The following is a 20,301-nucleotide window of genomic DNA, read 5'->3' as shown; positions in this document are numbered from 1 at the left end:
GCAAAGGTTAAAGGAATCACCATATACGCTAAAATCATCCATAAATACTTCCATACAGTTCTCAATAAGATCTGAAAAGATACTCATCATGCATCTTTGGAAAGTAGCTGGTGCATTACATAAGCCAAAAGGCATCCTTTTGTATGCATACGTTCCAAAGGGACATGTAAAAGTAGTCTTCTCCTGATCTTCAAGAGCTATATGAATTTGAAAATAACCTGTATAGCCATCTAAAAAGCAGTAATGGGATTTACCTGACAGACGATCGAGCATCTGATCAATAAATGGCAAGGGGTAGTGATCCTTGCGAGTAGCTTGGTTGAGACGCCTATAGTCAATGCAAACCTTCCATGAATTCTGTACTCTAGTTGTCAAGAGCTCTCCATGCTCATTCTTTACTGTTGTGACTCTAGACTTCTTGGACACCACTTGTACTGGATTGACCCATTCACTGTCTGAGATGGGATAAATGATATCTGCTTCAAGTAGCCTGGTCACTTCTTTCTTGACAACTTCTAGGATGGTGGGATTTAATCTTCTTTGGGTTTGACGGACAGGCTTTGATCCTTCTTCTAAGAATATTCTGTGCTCACAAACTTGAGGTATTTGCCAAGCTCCACCCAATTGCTTTCTTATGTTTTCTCAACACACTAAGTAGTTGCTCTTCTTGTTGGGAAGTGAGTTCCCTTGCAATGATAACTGGGAACTTCTGATTGTCCTCAAGGTAAGCATATTTGAGGTGTAGAGGAAGTGGCTTTAATTCTAAATTCTTCTCATGGCTAGGCTCTGGATCATCCGGGGCTAGTGATAATGGCAAGGTGTTTTCATTAGGTTCAGAGGGTGTCCCCACACTTGGATCTTGCTCCATGTGCTTCTCTTCTACTTCTTCTTGGTGAACTTTAGCTATAGTTTCATCAATGATGTCGCACTGAAAAATAGAATGATCTTTCGGAGGGTGCTTCATAGCTTCATTCAAACTGAAACTCACTGCTCTGCCATCTATCTCAAAGGAGTAAGTTTCTGAGAATGCATCTAGCTTGAACTTCGAAGTCTTCAAGAATGGTCTTCCAAGCAGGATTGATGATGGTCTTTGGTGCACGAAATTGTGATGTCCAGGCTCCAAAGCTTGGTGCTTTGATCTTAATTCATAATTGTCACAACTTCGATACAACTAACCAGCAAGTGCACTGGGTCGTCCAAGTAATACCTTACGTGAGTAAGGGTCGAATCCCACGGAGATTGTTGGTATGAAGCAAGCTATGGTCACCTTGCAAATCTCAGTCAGGCGGATTTAAACATGATACTTTATTAGATTAAAATAAACATTAAAAGGGATAGAGATACTTATGTAGATTCATTGGCAGGGATTTCAGATAAGCGAATGGAGATGCTTTTCGTTCCTCTGAACCTCTGCTTTCCTGCTATCTTCATCCAATCAGTCTCACTCCTTTCCATGGCTGGCTTTATGTGATACATCACCACTGTCAATGGCTACTTTCGGTCATCTCACGGGAAAATGATCCAATGCCCTGTCACGGCACGGCTAATCGTCTGGAGGCATCACCCTTGCCAATGGTTTCATCTTATCCTCTCAGTGAATAATATGCTCACGCACCCTGTCACGGCACGGCTATTCATCTGTCGGTTCTCGATCATGCTGGAATAGGATTTACTATCCTTTTGCGTCTGTCACTAACGCCCTGCAATCGCAAGTTAGGAGCTCGTCACAGTCATTCAATCATTGAATCCTACTCAGAATACCACAGACAAGGTTTAGACCTTCCGGATTCTCTTGAATGCCGCCATCATTCTAGCTTACACCACGAAGATTCTGGTTAGGAGATCTAAGAGATACTCATTCTAGCTTAATTCATGTAGAACAGAAGTGTTTGTCAGGCACGCGTTCATAAGGGAGAAGGATGATGAGCGTCACACATAATCATCACCTTCATCACGTTCTTGGGTGCGAATGGATATCTTAGAAGAGAAATAAGAAGAATTGAATAGAAAACAGTAGTACTTTGCATAAATCTTTGAGGAACAGCAGAGCTCCACACCTTAATCTATGGAGTGTAGAAACTCTACCGTTAAAAATACATAAGTGAAAGGTCCAGGCATGGCCGTGTGGCCAGCCCCCTAAAACGTGATCACAGGATCAATACAATCCAGGATGGTCAAAAAGACTAGTAAAGGGTCCTATTTATAATAAACTAGTCACTAGGGTTTACATGAGTAAGTAATTGATGCATAAATCCACTTCCGGGGCCCACTTGGTGTGTGTTTGGGCTGAGCTTAAGTGTTCCATGTGCAGAGGCCATTTGTGGAGTTGAACGCCAGTTTCTGTGCCAGTTTGGGCGTTCAACTCTGGTTTTGGATCCTTTTCTGGCGCTGGACGCCAGATTTGGGCAGAAGGCTGGCGTTGAACGCCAGTTTACATCGTCAATTCTTGGCCAAAGTATGGACTATTAGATATTGCTGGAAAGCCCTGGATGTCTACTTTCCAACGCAATTAGAAGCGCGCTATTTCGAGTTCTGTAGCTCCAGAAAATCCACTTTGAGTGCAGGGAGGTCAGAATCCAACAGCATCAGCAGTCCTTTTTCAACCTCTGAATCTGATTTCTGCTCAAGTCCCTCAATTTCAGCCAGAAAATACCTGAAATCACAGAAAAATACACAAACTCATAGTAAAGTCTAGAAATTTGAATTTAACATAAAAACTAATGAAAACATCCCTAAAAGTAACTAGATCCTACTAAAAACATACTAAAAATAATGTCAAAAAGCGTATAAATTATCCGCTCATCACAACACCAAACTTAAATTGTTGCTTGTCCCCAAGCAACTGAAAATCAAATAGGATAAAAAGAAGAGAATATACTATAAATTCCAAACTATCAATGAAACAGAGCTTCAATCATATGAGCGGGACTTATAGCTTTTTGCCTCTTGAATAGTTTTGGCATCTCACTTTATCCATTGAAGTTTAGAATGATTGGCATCTATAGGAACTTCAGATTTCGAATAGTGTTATTGACTCTCCTAGTTCAGTATGATGATTCTTGAACACAGCTTCTTTATGAGTCTTGGCCGTGGCCCTAAGCACTTTGTTTTCCAGTATTACCACCGGATACATAAATGCCACAAACACATAATTGGGTGAACCTTTTCAGATTGTGACTCAGCTTTGCTAGAGTCCCCACTTAGAGGTGTCCAGGGTTCTTAAGCACACTCTTAGTTTTTGCTTTGGACCTTGACTTTAACCGCTCAGTCTCAAGTTTTCACTTGACACCTACACGCCACAAGCACATGGTTAGGGATAGCTTGGTTTAGCCGCTTAGACCAGGATTTTATTCCTTTCGGCCCTCCTCTCCACTGATGCTCAAAGCCTTGGGATCCTTTTTATTTGCCCTTGCCTTTTGGTTTTAAGGGTTATTGGCTTTTTCTGCTTGCTTTTTCTTTTTCTTTCTATTTTTTTTCGCCTATTTTTTTTTCTTTTTTTTTTCTGCAAGCTTTGTTTTTTGCTGCTTTTTCTTGCTTCAAGAATCATTTTTATGATTTTTCAGATTATCGAATAACATGTCTCCTAGTCATCATTCTTTCAAGAGCCAACATATTTAACATTCTTAAACAACAACTTCAAAAGACATATGCACTGTTCAAGCATACATTCAGAAAACAGGAAGCATTGTCACCACATCAATATAATTAAGTTAAGTTCAAGGATAAATTCGAAACTCATGTACTTCTTATTCTTTTGAATTAAAACAGTTTTTTATTTAAGAGAGGTGATGGATTCATAGGACATTCATATCTTTAAGACAAAGTTACTAACTACTAATGATCATGTAATGAAGGCACAAACATAGATAAGCACATAACATAGAAAACGAAAAACAGAGAAAGTAAGAACAAGGAATGAATCCACCTTAGTGATGGTGGCGTTTCCTTCTTGAGGAACCAATGATGTCCTTGAGCTCTTCTATGTCTTTTCCTTGTCTTTGTTGCTCCTCCCTCATTGCTTTTTGATCTTCTCTTATTTCATGAAGCATGATGGAGTGCTCTTGATGTTCCACCCTTAGTTGTCCCATATTGGAACTCAATTCTCCTAGGGAGGTGTTGATTTGCTCCGAATAGTTATGTGGAGGAAAGTGCATTTGAGGCATTTCCGGAATCTCATGGTGATGAGCTTCTTGCGCCTCTTGAGCTCCATGACGGGGCTCTCTTGCTTGCTCCATCTTTTTCTTAGTGATGGGCTTGTCCTCTTTGATTAGGATATCTCCCTCTATGTCAATCCCAGCTGAATTGCATAGGTGGCAAATGAGGTGAGGAAAGGCTAACCTTGCCATGGTGGAAGACTTGTTAGCCACCTTGTAAAGTTCTTGAGGTATAATCTCATGAACTTCCATCTCTTTTCCAATCATGATGCTATAGATCATGATGGCCCGGTCTATAGTAACTTCAGACCGGTTGCTAGTGGGAATGATTGAGCATTGAATAAACTCCAACCATCCTCTAGCTATAGGCTTGAGGTCCACTCTTCTTAGTTGAACCGGCTTGCCTTTGGAGTCAATCTTCCATTGAGCTCCTTCTACACATATGTCCATAAGGACTTGGTCCAACCTTTGATCAAAGTTGACTCTCCTTGTGTAGGGGCGTGCGTTTTCTTCCATGTATGGCAAGTTGAACGCCAACCTTACATTCTCCGGACTGAAATCTAAGTATTTCCCCCGAACCATTGTAACATAGTTCTTTGGATCCGGGTTCTTACTTTGATCATGGTTCTTGGTGATCCATGCATTGGCATAGAACTCTTGAACCATTAGGATGCCGACTTGTTGGATGGGTTTTGTTAGAACTTCCCAACCTCTTCTTTGAATTTCATGTCGGATCTCCGGATACTCATTTCTTTTGAGTAAAAAAGGGATCTCAGGGATCACCTTCTTCTTGGCCACAACATCATAGAAGTGGTCTTGATGGGCTTTGGAGATGAACCTTTCCATCTCCCATGACTCGGATGTGGAAGCTTTTGTCTTCCCTTTCCCTCTTCTAGAGGATTCTCCGGTCTTGGGTGCCATCAATGGTAATGGAAAAACAAAAAGCTTATGCTTTTACCACACCAAACTTAGAATATTGCTCGCCCTCGAGCAATAAACAAAAGAGTAGAAGAAGAAGAAGAAGTAGAGGAGATGGAGAAGGGAAGGTGTTTCGGCCAAGAAGGGTGTAGAGGGGTGTGTTGTGTGAATTTGATGAAGAATGGAGGGCTTTATAAAGGGAAGGGAGGGGGGATATTGGTTCGGCCATATGGGTGGGTTTGGGTGGGAAATTGGTTTTGAATTTTGAAGGTAGGTGGAGTTTATGAGGTAGGTTTATGGGGAAGAGTGGATGGATGTGAGTGGTGAAGAGGTGATGGGGAAGAGAGTTTGAGGTGATTGGTGAAGGGCTTTTAGGGAAGAGTGTTTATGGGGTTGCGTGAAAGAGAGTGGTGAGAAGAAGTGAGTGGAGGTAGGTGGGGATCCTGTGGGGTCCACAGATCCTGGGTGGATCCTGTGGGGTCCACAGATCCTGGGTGGATCCTGTGGGGTCCACAGATCCTGAGGTGTCAAGGCATTTACATCCCTGCACCATTAGGCATGTAAAAATGCCTTTGTATCCAACTCTGGGCGTTCAGCGCCAGGTTGGTGGCCATTTTGGGCGTTCAATGCCCATTTGTGTGCCATTTCTGGCGTTGAACGCCAGAACCATGCCTGTTCTGGCGTTCAGCGCCCAGAAGCTGCCCATTTTGGGCGTTCAGCGCCAGAACCATGCTCTGTTCTGGCGTTTGAACGCCCGGCAGATGCTCCTCCAGGATGTGATTTTTTTTCTGCTGTTTTTGATTCCGTTTTCAATTTTTATATTTATTTTGTGACTCCTCATGATCATGAACCTAAGAAAATATGAAAAACAATAATAATAGAGTTAGATAAATAAACATTGGGTTGCCTCCCAACAAGCGCTTCTTTAATGTCAATAGCTTGACAGTGGGCTCTCATGGAGCCTCACAGATGTGCAGAGCTTTGTTGAGACTCTCCAACACCAAACTTAGAGTTTGGATATGGGAGTTCAACACCAAACTTAGAGTTTGGTTGTGGCCTCCCAACACCAAACTTAGAGTTTGACTGTGGGGGCTCTGGTTGACTCTGCTTGGAGAGAAGCTTTTGCTGCTTCCTCTCCATGGTTGCAGAGGGAGATCCTTGAGTTTTGAATACAAGGGAGTTCTCATTCCATTGAAGGACTATTTCACCTCTGTCAACATCAATCACAGCTCTTGCTGTGGCCAGGAAAGGTCTTCCTAGGATGATGGATTCATCCTCTTTCTTTCCAGTATCCAGGACTATGAAATCAGTAGGTATGTAAAGGCCCTCAACCTTTACTAATACATCTTCTACTTGTCCATAAGCCTGTTTTCTTGAGCTGTCTGCCATCTCTAGTGAGATTTTAGCAGCTTGCACCCCATAGATTCCCAGTTTCTCTATTACAGAGAGGGGCATGAGGTTTATTCCTGAACCAAGGTCACACAGAGCCTTAAAGATCATGGTGCCTATGGTACAGGGTATTATGAACTTTCCAGGATCCTGTCTCTTCTGAGGCAATGTCAGTTGATCCAGATCACTTAGTTCATTGATGAACAAGGGAGGTTCAACTTCCCAAGCATCAATGCCAAATAATTTGGCATTCAGCTTCATGATTGCACTAAGAAACTTGGCAGTTTGCTCTTCAGTGACATCCTCATTCTCTTCAGAAGAGGAATACTCATCAGAGCTCATGAAGGGCATAAGGAGGTTCAATGGAATCTCTATGGTCTCTAGATGAGCCTCAGAGTCCTTTGGTTCCTCAGAGGGAAGCTCCTTATTGACCACTGGACGTCCTAGGAGGTCTTCCTCCTTGGGATTCACGTCCTCTCCTCTCCTCATAGGTTCGGCCATGGCACTTATGTCAATGGCCTTGCACTCTCCTTTTGGATTCTCTTCTGTATTGCTTGGGAGAGTACTAGGAGGGATTTCAGTGATCCTTTTACTCAGCTAGCCCACTTGTGCTTCCAGATTTCTAATGGAAGACCTTGTTTCATTCATGAAACTTACAGTGGCCTTAGATAGATCAGAGACTAGATTTGCTAAATTAGAAGCATTTTGTTCAGAGTTCTCTGTCTGTTGCTGAGTTGATGATGGAAAAGGCTTGCTATTGCTAAACCTGTTTCTTCCACCATTATTAAAGCCTTGTTGAGGCTTTTGATCCTTCCATGAGAAATTTGGATGATTTCTCCATGTTGAGTTATAGGTGTTTCCATAAGGTTCACCTAAGTAATTTACCTCTGCTATTGCAGGGTTCTCAGGATCATAGGCTTCTTCTTCAGAAGATGCCTCTTGAGTACTGTTGGATGCAGCTTGCATTCCATGCAGACTCTGAGAGATCATATTGACTTGCTGAGTCAATATTTTGTTCTGAGCCAATATGGCATTCAGAGTATCAACTTCAAGAACTCCCTTCTTCATAGGCGTCCCATTATTCACAGGATTCCTTTCAGAAGTGTACATGAACTGGTTATTAGCAACCATGTTAATGAGTTCTTGAGCTTCTGCAGGCGTTTTCTTTAGGTGAATGGATCCACCTGCAGAGGTATCCAATGACATCTTAGATAACTCAGACAGATCATCATAGAATATATCCAGGATGGTCCATTCTGAAAGCATGTCAGAAGGACACTTTTTGGTCAACTGTTTGTATCTTTCCCAAGCTTCATAGAGAGATTCACCTTCTTTCTGTCTGAAGGTTTGAACATCAGCTCTAAGCTTGCTCAGCTTTTGAGGAGGAAAGTACTTGGCTAAGAAAGCCGTGACCAGCTTATCCCAAGAGTTCAGGCTGTCTTTAGGTTGAGAATCCAACCATAATCTAGCTCTGTCTCTTACAGCAAAAGGGAAAAGCATGAGCCTGTAGACTTCAGGATCTATTCCATTAGTCTTAACAGTATCACATATCTACAAGAATTCAGTTAAGAACTGAAAAGGATCTTCAGATGGAAGTCCATGAAACTTGCAGTTCTGCTGCATCAGAGAAACTAATTGAGGTTTCAGCTCAAAGTTGTTTGCTCCAATGGCAGGAATGGAGATGCTTCTTCCATGTAAATTGGAATTAGGTGCAGTGAAGTCACCAAGCATCTTCCTTACATTATTATTATTTTCGGCTGCCATCTCCTCTGCCTGTTCGAAAATTTCTAAAAGGTTATCTCTGGATTGTTGTATTTTAGCTTCTCTTAATTTTCTCTTCAGAGTCCTTTCAGGTTCTGGATCTGCTTCCACAAGAATGTTCTTATCCTTGCTCCTGCTCATATGACAAGGAAGAATGGCCAGAAAAATGATAATAATAATAGAGATTCTCTTTACCACAGTAAAGAGGATCCTTATTGTTAGTAGAAGAAAAGAAGAAGAAATTCGAACACAGATAGAGGAGGGGGTTCGAATTTGGTGATGATGTGAGGAAGAGATGTTAGTTATGAATGAATAAATAGAATAGGATGTGGGAGGTATAATTTTCGAAAATTATTTTGAAAAGGAGTTAGTGATTTTTGAAAATTGGTTTTTGAAAATTTGTTAGTATTTTTCGAAAATTTTTTGAAATAAAAATAAAAATAAAAATAAAAATAATTAGTTAATAAAAAAGAATTTTTTGAAAAAGAGGGGAGATATTTTCGAAAATTAGAGAGAGAGAGAGTTAGTTAGGTAGTTTTGAAAAAGTTAAGAAACAAACAAAAAGTTAGTTAGTTAGTTGAAACAAATTTTGAAAAGATAAGAAGTTAGGAATTTAGGAAAGATATTTTGAAAAGATATTTTTGAAAAAGATAAGATAAGAAGATATTTTTGAAAAGATATGATAGAAATTAGTTTTTGAAAAAGATTTGATTTTTAAAATCTCAATTAATGACTTGATTCATAAGAAATCACAAGATATGATTCTAGAACTTAAAGTTTGAAACTTTCTTAACAAGCAAGTAACAAACTTCAAATTTTTGAATCAAAACATTAATTGATTATGTTATTTTCGAAAATTTGGTATAAAAATAAGAAAAAGATTTTTGAAAAATATTTTTGAAATTTTCGAAAATAACTAATAATTTTGAAAAAGATTTGATTTTTGAAAAAGATTTTGAAAAAGATAAGATTTTCAAATTGAAAATTTGATTTGACTCATTGGCAACAACTTGATTTTAAAAATTTTTGAAAAAGTCAATCCAAATTTTCGAATTTGATGAGAGAAAAAGGGAAAGATATTTTTTTGATTTTTGAAATTTTTATGAAAAACATGAAAAATATGCAATGCATGAAATTTTTAGATCAAAACAATGAATGCATGCAAGAATGCTATGAATGTCAAGATGAACACCAAGAACACTTTGAATGTCATGATGAACATCAAGACACAATTTTGAAAAATCTTTAATGCAAAGAAAACATGCAAGACACCAAACTTAGAATTCTTTAATGCTTAGACACTAAGAATTCAAGAATGCATATGATAAACATGAAAATACACAAAACAAAAAATCATCAAGATCAAACAAGAAGACTTACCAAGAACAACTTGAAGATCATGAAGAACACTATGAATGCATGATATTTTCGAAAAAATGCAAGATGCATATGCAAGTGACACCAAACTTATAATGTGACTCAAGACTCAAACAAGAAACAGAAAATATTTTTGATTTTTATGATTTTCTAATTTTTTTGGATTTTTATTTTATATTTTTCGAAAATTAAAAGAAAAATAAGGATTCCAAAATTTTTAATATGAATTCCAGGAATCTTGCATTCTTAGTCTAAAGCTTCAGTCCAGGAATTAGACATGGCTCACTAGCCAGCCAAGCTTTCAAAGAAAGCTCCAGTCCAAAATACTAGACATGGCCAATGGCCAGCCAAGCTTCAGCAGGTAGATCAGGAAGAGTAGCAGGTGGATTAGCTCCAACTAGCTTGCTCTTGATAACAAATTGCAAGCCTCAGTCCAAATAAATTTAGACATGGCTTTACAGCCAGCCAGGCTTTACATGCTTCATGAAACACTAGAATTCATTCTTAAAAATTTTGAATAAAATTTTTGAAAACATTTTTATTTTTTTCGAAAACAGATGAGAGATTTTTGAAATTATTTTTGAAAAATTTTTGAAAAGAAAATAAAAAGAAAATTACCTAATCTGAGCAACAAGATGAACCGTCAGTTGTCCAAACTCAAACAATCCCCGGCAACGGCGCCAAAAACTTGGTGCTGTTGCCGGATCAAAAGGGAATCTGGCACTGATGTTACCGGACCAAAAGCTTGCCGAAAACTCAAACAATCCCCGGCAACGGCGCCAAAAACTTGGTGCACGAAATTGTGATGTCCAGGCTCCAAAGCTTGGTGCTTTGATCTTAATTCATAATTGTCACAACTTCGATACAACTAACCAGCAAGTGCACTGGGTCGTCCAAGTAATACCTTACGTGAGTAAGGGTCGAATCCCACGGAGATTGTTGGTATGAAGCAAGCTATGGTCACCTTGCAAATCTCAGTCAGGCGGATTTAAACATGATACTTTATTAGATTAAAATAAACATTAAAAGGGATAGAGATACTTATGTAGATTCATTGGCAGGGATTTCAGATAAGCGAATGGAGATGCTTTTCGTTCCTCTGAACCTCTGCTTTCCTGCTATCTTCATCCAATCAGTCTCACTCCTTTCCATGGCTGGCTTTATGTGATACATCACCACTGTCAATGGCTACTTTCGGTCATCTCACGGGAAAATGATCCAATGCCCTGTCACGGCACGGCTAATCGTCTGGAGGCATCACCCTTGCCAATGGTTTCATCTTATCCTCTCAGTGAATAATATGCTCACGCACCCTGTCACGGCACGGCTATTCATCTGTCGGTTCTCGATCATGCTGGAATAGGATTTACTATCCTTTTGCGTCTGTCACTAACGCCCCGCAATCGCGAGTTAGGAGCTCGTCACAGTCATTCAATCATTGAATCCTACTCAGAATACCACAGACAAGGTTTAGACCTTCCAGATTCTCTTGAATGCCGCCATCATTCTAGCTTACACCACGAAGATTCTGGTTAGGAGATCTAAGAGATACTCATTCTAGCTTAATTCATGTAGAACAGAAGTGTTTGTCAGGCACGCGTTCATAAGGGAGAAGGATGATGAGCGTCACACATAATCATCACCTTCATCACGTTCTTGGGTGCGAATGGATATCTTAGAAGAGAAATAAGAAGAATTGAATAGAAAACAGTAGTACTTTGCATAAATCTTTGAGGAACAGCAGAGCTCCACACCTTAATCTATGGAGTGTAGAAACTCTACCGTTAAAAATACATAAGTGAAAGGTCCAGGCATGGCCGTGTGGCCAACCCCCTAAAACGTGATCACAGGATCAATACAATCCAGGATGGTCAAAAAGACTAGTAAAGGGTCCTATTTATAATAAACTAGTCACTAGGGTTTACATGAGTAAGTAATTGATGCATAAATCCACTTCCGGGGCCCACTTGGTGTGTGTTTGGGCTGAGCTTAAGTGTTCCATGTGCAGAGGCCATTTGTGGAGTTGAACGCCAGTTTCTGTGCCAGTTTGGGCGTTCAACTCTGGTTTTGGATCCTTTTCTGGCGCTGGACGCCAGATTTGGGCAGAAGGCTGGCGTTGAACGCCAGTTTACGTCGTCAATTCTTGGCCAAAGTATGGACTATTATATATTTCTGGAAAGCCCTGGATGTCTACTTTCCAACGCAATTGAAAGCGCGCCATTTCGAGTTTTGTAGCTCCAGATAATCCACTTTGAGTGCAGGGAGGTCAGAATCCAACAGCATCAGCAGTCCTTTTTCAACCTCTGAATCTGATTTCTGCTCAAGTCCCTCAATTTCAGCCAGAAAATGCCTGAAATCACAGAAAAACACACAAACTCATAGTAAAGTCCAGAAATGTGAATTTAACATAAAAACTAATGAAAACATCCCTAAAAGTAACTAGATCCTACTAAAAACATACTAAAAACAATGTCAAAAAGCGTATAAATTATCCGCTCATCAGTCTTCCTGAGTCATTAGGGGACATTTCCAGGGTATAAAAGTCAATGAGAAATGTGGTCCCCTTAATGCTCACTAATACATCTTCAGCAATTCCAACTACTGTAATAATGCTTTTATCTGCTAACACAAAATGAGCTGCCGACCTTTTTAAGGTAGGGAGCCTCAAAGCATCATATATAGACAATGGCATTATATTAACACACGCTCCTAAATCACACATGCAGTCAGAAAATATTACACCCCCAATGGTACAATTAACCATGCATGGACCTAGATCACTACATTTTTTAGGTATACCTCCCATTAAAGCATATATAGAACTACCTAAAGAAATAGTTTCTAATTCATTAATTTTGTCTTTATGTATGCATAAATTTTCAAAAACTTTGCATATTTAGGTACTTGCTGAATAACATAAAAAAGGGGAACAGTTACCTCAACCTTTTTGAAAATTTCTACCATTTTAGGATCAAGTTCCATCTACTTTCTGGACTTCCTTGCAAGGTGTGGAAATGGGATAGGAATGGCGCCACTTGCAGCCTCTGCATCCTTTGGTGCTCCACTCCTTGGCTGAGCTACATCTTCTTCAACCTTGTCTTGTACTTCCTCTTCCTCTTTAGAATCTTCCACTTCAACTATGTCTTCATCTTGTGCGTGTTCTATTGGGCTTGGCTCCTCATGATTCTTCTCTTGCAGTGTGGTTCCGGACCTCAAAGTGATGGCATTGATGCCACCTTTGAGATTAGGTAAGGGTTGAGAAGGAATTCCACTGGAGCTTGAAGCCTGGTTGGTGGGAGCAGGTAATGAATCTATCCGGGAGACGAGAGCTTGTAAAGTGGAATTTAGACCATTTAGAGTAGAGTTCAATGTAGTTTGCATGTCTTGTTGTCCTTGTGCAAGAGAACAAAGCATCTCGTCATTTAATGAGGAAGTTTGATAAGTGATCTGAGGGACCTGTTGTTGGTTGTGCTGGGGTCCTTGTGATTGTCTCAGGTGAGGTGCTCTGTAAAGCTGGTTCTGATTTTACTGTATGTTGTTGTTATTCCACCTCTGATTTTCATTATTGTCTCTGTCTCCTCTGTTATAGTTGTCCCTCCAACCATGGTTGGAATTATCTCTCCAACCTTGGTTGGAGTTGTCCTGCCATCCTTGGTTATAGTTCCCACCTTGGTTGTAGTTGCTGCCTTGTTGATTGTATCTTTGATTCGGGCGGTCATAGATGTTATGAGTAGCTGCCACAGTGTTGTCTTCTTGTTAGAGCTGCAGGCATTCATCAGTATAATGACTATAATCAGCACAAATTCCGTATACTCTTTGGGAAACTAACTGTTGGCTTTGTTATGGTGGGAAAGGCTGAGTTTGTTGTTGATTCAACTACATCTGCTTCAGTAGGTTGGTCATTTCACATATACTCTGTGTAAGAGCAGTAGTCTCACTGCTAGAGGAAACCTCTGCAACAGCCTTTGAGTGGCTGCTCCTGTGCTTGTGATTCCTGGTGGACTCAGCTAAGTCGCTGATCAGTTGCCAAGCTTCATCTGCGGTCTTGTACTTCTTCAGAGAACCGTTACTAGTACCATCTAATGTAGTTTTATCCCTAGGCTTCATGCCTTGAGTAAAGTAACTGATTAACACTAGCCTGTCAATCATGTGATGGGGGCATGCGTCTAGAAGGTTTTTAAAGCACTCCCAGTACTCATAGAGAGTTTCTGATTCACCTTGAACAATGCAGGAGATATCTTTCCTCAATCTATTTGTAACATCAGCTGGGAAGTATTTTTCCAGGAATTTTCTCCTGAGCGTATCCCAGTTGGTAACAGTTGCTTCAGGTTGGGAGTAGTACCACTCCCTCGCCTTTCCCTCAAGAGAAAACGGGAAAGCAGTTAACAGAATAGAAGTTTCATTTGCACCATGACGCCTAACAGTAGAACAGGCAGTCTGAAAATCCCTTAGGTGCATGATAGGCTCCTTAGCAGGTAAGCCATGAAACTTGGGCATCAAGTTGATTAGTGCAGTCTTCAGTTCAAAATCTGCAGCCAGGGTTGGATGATGCACTTGATACGGCTACAGTGTAAAATCTGGAGCTCCAGCTTCCTGGAGAGTAATCCTCCTAGGTGCTGCCATTCTATCTGCACGTGAATCAACTGAATCAGTAGTAAAGGAGCTTGTTTCGCTCTCAGATGGCAGTTCAGATTCGCCCTCAGATGAGACTGGTGAATCGATAACAATCATTTTACCACCCTCAGAGGCTAACCGATGTCGAGCTCGCCTAATACGTGAAATAGTTCTTTCAATTTCAGGATCAAATGCAGCTAAGCTCGGATCAGGCAGTGAATGCGTCATTCAATGGGAGAAATATATAGCTCATGGTAACAAAATAAAATAAAATATGTAAATAAAATAAAAATATGTACACTAATTAATAATTTAGCACACAATTGCAACTCCCCGGCAACGGTGCCAAAAATTGATGGAGGGCAGAAATCAGACCAATTAAGAGATTGTAATATAAGAACAGCGTTGCGAGTATAGCTTTTAACCAGCAAAGATCCGCCTCATCAATTTAAAAGGGTTGTCACAAAAATTAGAATAAAAATATTAGGAGTATGAGTCCCAGGTTGTCTCCCAACGAGTTGCTAAAAAGGGTGCTAATTTATTAATCAGGAGTTTTCCAAAAGATTTTGAGTTTGAGTGACAAAAAATAAATAATTGTAAATAAATGCAATGAAAATTAAAAAAAAATTATATTATTCAAAATAAAAAGCCTTGACTGGGGGAATGATTAATTGGAAGTTCTCTCCTTATTGGGATTTTTTCAAATGTAGTATAAAGAGGTTGTTATTTTCACTTTAGTTAACCCTTACTAAATAAAGGAAAGTCAAGTGATTGAGCTAACTCTTATTCGCAAATCCTAGTCCTCTCCCTTGGGAAGGTCTAGCGTTAGTAAATACAAAATTTGCCAATAACTTCCAATTTAACTAATCACTTGAGCATTCCAACTCAAGTGTCTCCTCTTAATCAACCCCATGTCAAGTATGGAATCTACTCCATTGACATGAATATAACGCTCATAAAAATATAAGAAGAAGACATGATAAATTAAATAAAATAGGGATTGAAAATTAATTAAAGATAAAAGTAATCTTTTGCATTAATAAATCCAAAATAATCCAATTACCACTCTAAACAAGAATTAAGAATATGGAATAAATAAAAGAGCAAGTAAGGAAACAAACTAGAATAGTATCTTCAACGGAGGTGATGACTCTTCAATATCCAAAAGCAAAAGCATAAAACTAATAAACTATGAATGTAAAGAAAACCTAGAGAAAGTGTAGTCCTCTCTAGATTCAGATTTAAAAATCTAAAAACTATCCTAATGAGAATGTGTGTTGAGTCTGTGCATGTTCCCTGGCTCTAGTCTGTGTTTCTGGGCCAGAAACTGGGTCAAAACTCGGCCCGAAATTGCCCCCAGCATTTTCTATTATTTTTGCAGATCGCGCATGTCACACGTACGTGTCATTCACGCGTGCGCGTCATTTGGCGAATTTCCTTGTCAAGCGTATGCATCGTCCACGCGTGCGCGTCTTTTGTGCAGACTCTAATCCATGCGTACGCGTCAGGCACATGCACGCGTCGCTGCAATTTTCTCCATATCGCGCGCTCGCGTGAACCATGCGTGCGTGTCGACGCTCACTGGTTATCTCCTTAGTTTCTTGTGTTCCTTCCATTTTTGCAAGCTTCCTCTTCATTCTCTAAGCCATTCTTGCCCTATAAAGCCTGAAACACTTAACACAGGATCACGGCATCGAATGGTATAAAGGAGAATTAAAATATACAAATTAAAGACCTCTAGGAAGCAAGTTTTCAACCATAGAATAAAACTAGGAAGGAAAATGTAAAACCATGCAAATCAAATGAATAAGTGGGTGAACACTTGATAAAACCACTCAATTAAACACAAGATAAACCATAAAATAGTGGTTTATCAATCACCAAGGGAATGAACTGCAGGAGCTTCACCATCATTCAGACTGGATGCGCACTAAACCTGGTGTTCAGCCTAGAGGAAGATTGGCGGCCTCTCAACTGGCGTTAATCACATATAGCCTGCTATAGAAGAAATCATTCACAATTGGAGTAGACAGTAAGAAAGTATTGATCAAGAAGAGCAAAGTATCTTCGAAGCCTTAACCATCTTCTTATCATTAGATTCAAAACCACTGAGGAATGTTATCTTTATTTTACTTTTATGCACTTAAACAACTAAATAACATTTCTATCCGACTAACTAAGATTTACAAGATAACCACCGTTTGATCCAAGCCAACAATCCTCGTGGGATCGACCCTGACTCACCTCGGGTATCACTTGGAGGACCCAGTGCACGTGCTGGTTCAGTTGTGTGAAGTTAAATTCTGCGCACCAAGTTTTTTGGCGCCGTTATTGGGGATTGTTCGAGTTTGAACAAACTAACGGATTATCTTGTTGCTTAGATTAGGTACTTTTACGGTTTAGTTTTGCTTTTGTTTGAGTCTTTTCTTTTCTTTTCTTTATCAATCTTTATCTTTTGTTTGAGTCTTTTTTTCTTGTTCTTGTTTGGGTCTTTTCGAATTTCTTGTCTTTTTTTCAAAAAAAATTTCCAAAAAATAGTGTCTCTTGTTTGAGTCTAGTGTCAAGTTTTAAGTTTGGTGTCCTATGTGTGTTCATTTTTGGCTTTGAATTTTCAAAAAGTGTTCTTGGTGTTTATCTTGATCTTCAAGTTGTTATTGTTTCTTTTCTTGTTTTGATCTTAAAATTTTTAAGTTTGGTGTCTTTTTGTGTTTTTCTTTGAAATTTTTGAATTCTGGTGTCTTTAGATCTAAAAATTTTATGTTTGGTGTCTTTTTGTTGTTTTCTCTTTCTTCATTAAATTCAAAAAAAAAATATTTTTATATCTTTTCTTATCTTTCCTCAATTTTCGAAAATCTTGCATATTTGATTTCAAAAATTTTAAATTAGGTGTTTTCTTGCAAGTCAAGTCAAGATTTAAATTTTAAAATCATATCTTTTTAAAACCTTTTTCAAATCTTTTCTTTTAATTTGATTCTTTCTTATCTTTCTTTTAAAACTTAAATTTCAAATCTTTTTAAATTAAAAACTATCTTTTTGATTTTGATTTCAATTCTTTTTAAATCTTATCTTTCTTAACTTCTTTTTCAAATCTTTATCTTATCTTGTTTCAATTTCAATTTCAAAATCAAATATTTTTCAAATCTTTTCAATTCTTATATTATCTTGTTGACTTTTTCTTTCTAATTTCAATTTCAAATTTTAAAATCAAATCTTTTTCAATTCCTCTATCTTATCTTATTCTCAAATCTTTCTTAATTAGTTACTTATTTTCTCTTTCTTCTTTTTCAAAACTTCCTAACTAATTCTTCTCTCTCTCCTTTTTCGAAAACTGCCTTCTAGTTTTCAAATCTTTTTTAATTAATTAAGCTTTTATTTTTAAATTTAATTAATAAATAAAAATAAAAACAAAAATAATTTAATTCTATTTTCTCTTTACTTCTTTCTTCTACCTTTCTTTTACCATGAACCCAAGTGGGAATGAACAGTTAAAAAGAACTTTGGGGTCCTACATGTCCCACAGTCCTAACTTCTATGGAAGAAGTATTAGTATACCTCCCATTAGAGCAAGCAACTTTGAGCTCAATCCTCAGCTCATTATTCTGGTGCAGCAAAACTGCCAGTTCTCTGGACTTCCACAGGAAGAACCTGCTGAGTTCCTGGCAAACTATCTACAAATTGCTAAAACAGTATTGATAAACTCCATTTTTAGGGTTTATCTTGTGTTGAATTTAGGGGATTTTATCACCTTTTTCCCACATTTATTCAATAAAATAACATTATTTTGTAGATTCCCCTTTAATTATGCTTAAGTGTGAAAACATGCTTTCTAGGCCTTTAAATTGGTGATTTTAATTCACCTTAATTTCATTTGATGCCTTGACGTGTGTGTTGAGTGATTTCAGGTTCATAAGGCAAGTATTGAATGGAAGAAGTGAAGAGAAAAGTATGCATAGTAGAGAATGAAGAAACAAGGATTTGGGATGCTGAGATCGACATGCACGTGCAGCAGATGCGCACGCGTGGAATTTGGAGTCGCATGGCGATGTGTACGCGTGATGTACACGTACGCGTGTAATGTAAAAAAGCCAAGCGACGCGTACGCGTGACCCACGCGTACGCGTCATTTCTCGCACGTGACTTCATTAAAGTGAATCCGCTGGGGGCGATTTCTGGGCTTCCCAGGCCCAAATCTAACTCACTTATGATGTTATTAAACCTAAGGATTGAAGGGGGATGAGAGGAGTTAGTTACCAAGTAGTTTAGTTTTAGTAGTTGAGTTGAGTTTTATCATGCTTTAGGTTAGGTTTCTAGAGAGAGAAGCTCTCTCTTCTCTCTAGAATTAAGATTAGGGTTAGGTTAATTTCTTCTTAGATCTAGGCTTTAATTCTTCTTCTCATCTACTTCTCCTTCTCAATTCTTTGTTGTTACATCTTGTTCTTTTTTTCTTTTGTATTCATCTCCTTTGTTTGTATACTTTGTTGTTGATACACTCTTGTTTCTTTTATTTTCTTTTAATGTAATTTGAGGTAATTCATGTTAATTGTGCTTTCTTTGATTATTGTTGTTAATTCTTTACAATTAGTAGTTGTTAGATTTCATTCTTGTTGTCATTTTACTATGCCTTCCTTTTATGCCTCCCAAGTGTTTGACAAAATGTTTGGAAGGATGTTAGAGTAGATTTTTGTGTTCTTGGCTTGGGATGCTAACTTAAGAATTCTTGAGTTACTAATATCCAAGTGATTGATAATTGGTAGCCATTGACTTTAGCCTTCATTAATTCAATTAGTGAGTAGCTAGGACTTATGGACTTGGATTGATAAAGCTCATTTGATTTTCCTTTACTTGTTAGAGGATGACCTAATGGGATTAATCCTTGCAATTATCGTATTGTGGTTAGTGATAAGGATAGAGACCCTTGACCACCAACCCTTGCCAAGACCTTTTCATCATTTGAATTTCATTCACTTTCTTACAATTTACTTTTCTTGTTTCTTCTTCAAAACCCCAAAAATATACATCTCCATAACCAATAATAAGAACACTACCGTGCAATTCCTTTGAGAGACGACCCGAGATTTAAATACTTCGGTTATTAGTTTTATTAGGGGTTTGTTCTTGTGACAAATAAATTTTTTATTGAGGAATTGTTTGTTGGTTTAGAACTATGCTTACAACGAGATTTCATTTGTGAAAGTCTAAACCACACATACAATTTTCTGTTCATCAAGTACACACTGAGGGAGTAGATCAGGATGTTTACAGACTGCTACTTTTTTCCTTTGCTATAAGAGACCAAGAAAAGAGGTGGTTGGATAACCAGCCTAAATCTAGCTTGAAAACATGGAAACAACTAGTAGATAAGTTCCTGAATCAATACTTCCCTCCGAGGAAGTTAACCCAGCTAAGGCTGAATATCCAGGGCTTCAAACAAGAGAACAATGAATCTCTTCATGATGCATGGGGAAGGCATAGAAGGATGCTAAGAAAATGTCGCACTGAAATATTTTTAGAATGGGTAAAGCTAGACATCTTTTATTATGGACTTTCAGACATGAATAAAATGTCTCTGGACATCTCTGCTGGTGGCTCCATACATATGAGAAAGACAATTGAAGAGGCTCACGATCTTATTGAGATAGTTGCCACTAACCAGCATCTATACTCAGTTGTTGAGACTTCTATGAAAGGAGAGGTAAAGGCAATATCTACTGGACCTAACCCTCCAGAACAGGATGGCCCATTAACTTAGCACCTACACGCCCTTGCCCAGCAACTGCTGGAATTGAAAGAGGCTTTGAGAGAAACTCAGGCTTCCAACAGGAATGTAGAAGCCCAGCTAAGTCAAATAAGGCAGCAGTTATCTAAGTAGATAACAGAAGAGTGTCAGGCTATCCAACTGAGGAGTGGGAAATCATTAAACACCCAACCTTAGTGCAACAGGAGATCAAAGGAAGAAAAGCTAATAGAGGGATACCAGACCGATATCCAAGACATCTCTGAGGTCGTTAAACGCCCAAAGAGGAATGTCATTGAATCTCAATGCCAAGAAGGGGTATCCACCCCTAGCGTTGAACATCCAAATGGGGGC

General features: G+C 38.7%; 1 non-coding gene across 1 annotated transcript; it reads left to right on the top strand.

Moving 5' to 3' along the window:
* The first annotated feature begins 7,721 nt into the window (after positions 1 to 7,721).
* LOC148567724 (small nucleolar RNA R71) lies at positions 7,722 to 7,829 on the top strand. The gene has a single exon (XR_015882583.1). It is a non-coding gene; the product is annotated as a small nucleolar RNA R71 (small nucleolar RNA).
* The last annotated feature ends 12,472 nt before the right edge of the window (positions 7,830 to 20,301 follow it).

Source organism: Arachis ipaensis, chromosome B4 (genome assembly GCF_059453495.1).
Source record: "Arachis ipaensis isolate K30076 ecotype BB chromosome B4, ASM5945349v1, whole genome shotgun sequence".
Taxonomy (NCBI): Eukaryota; Viridiplantae; Streptophyta; class Magnoliopsida; order Fabales; family Fabaceae; genus Arachis; species Arachis ipaensis.
The sequence above is the reverse complement of the archived record's forward strand: the minus strand, read 5'-3'. Positions and strand labels throughout refer to the sequence as shown.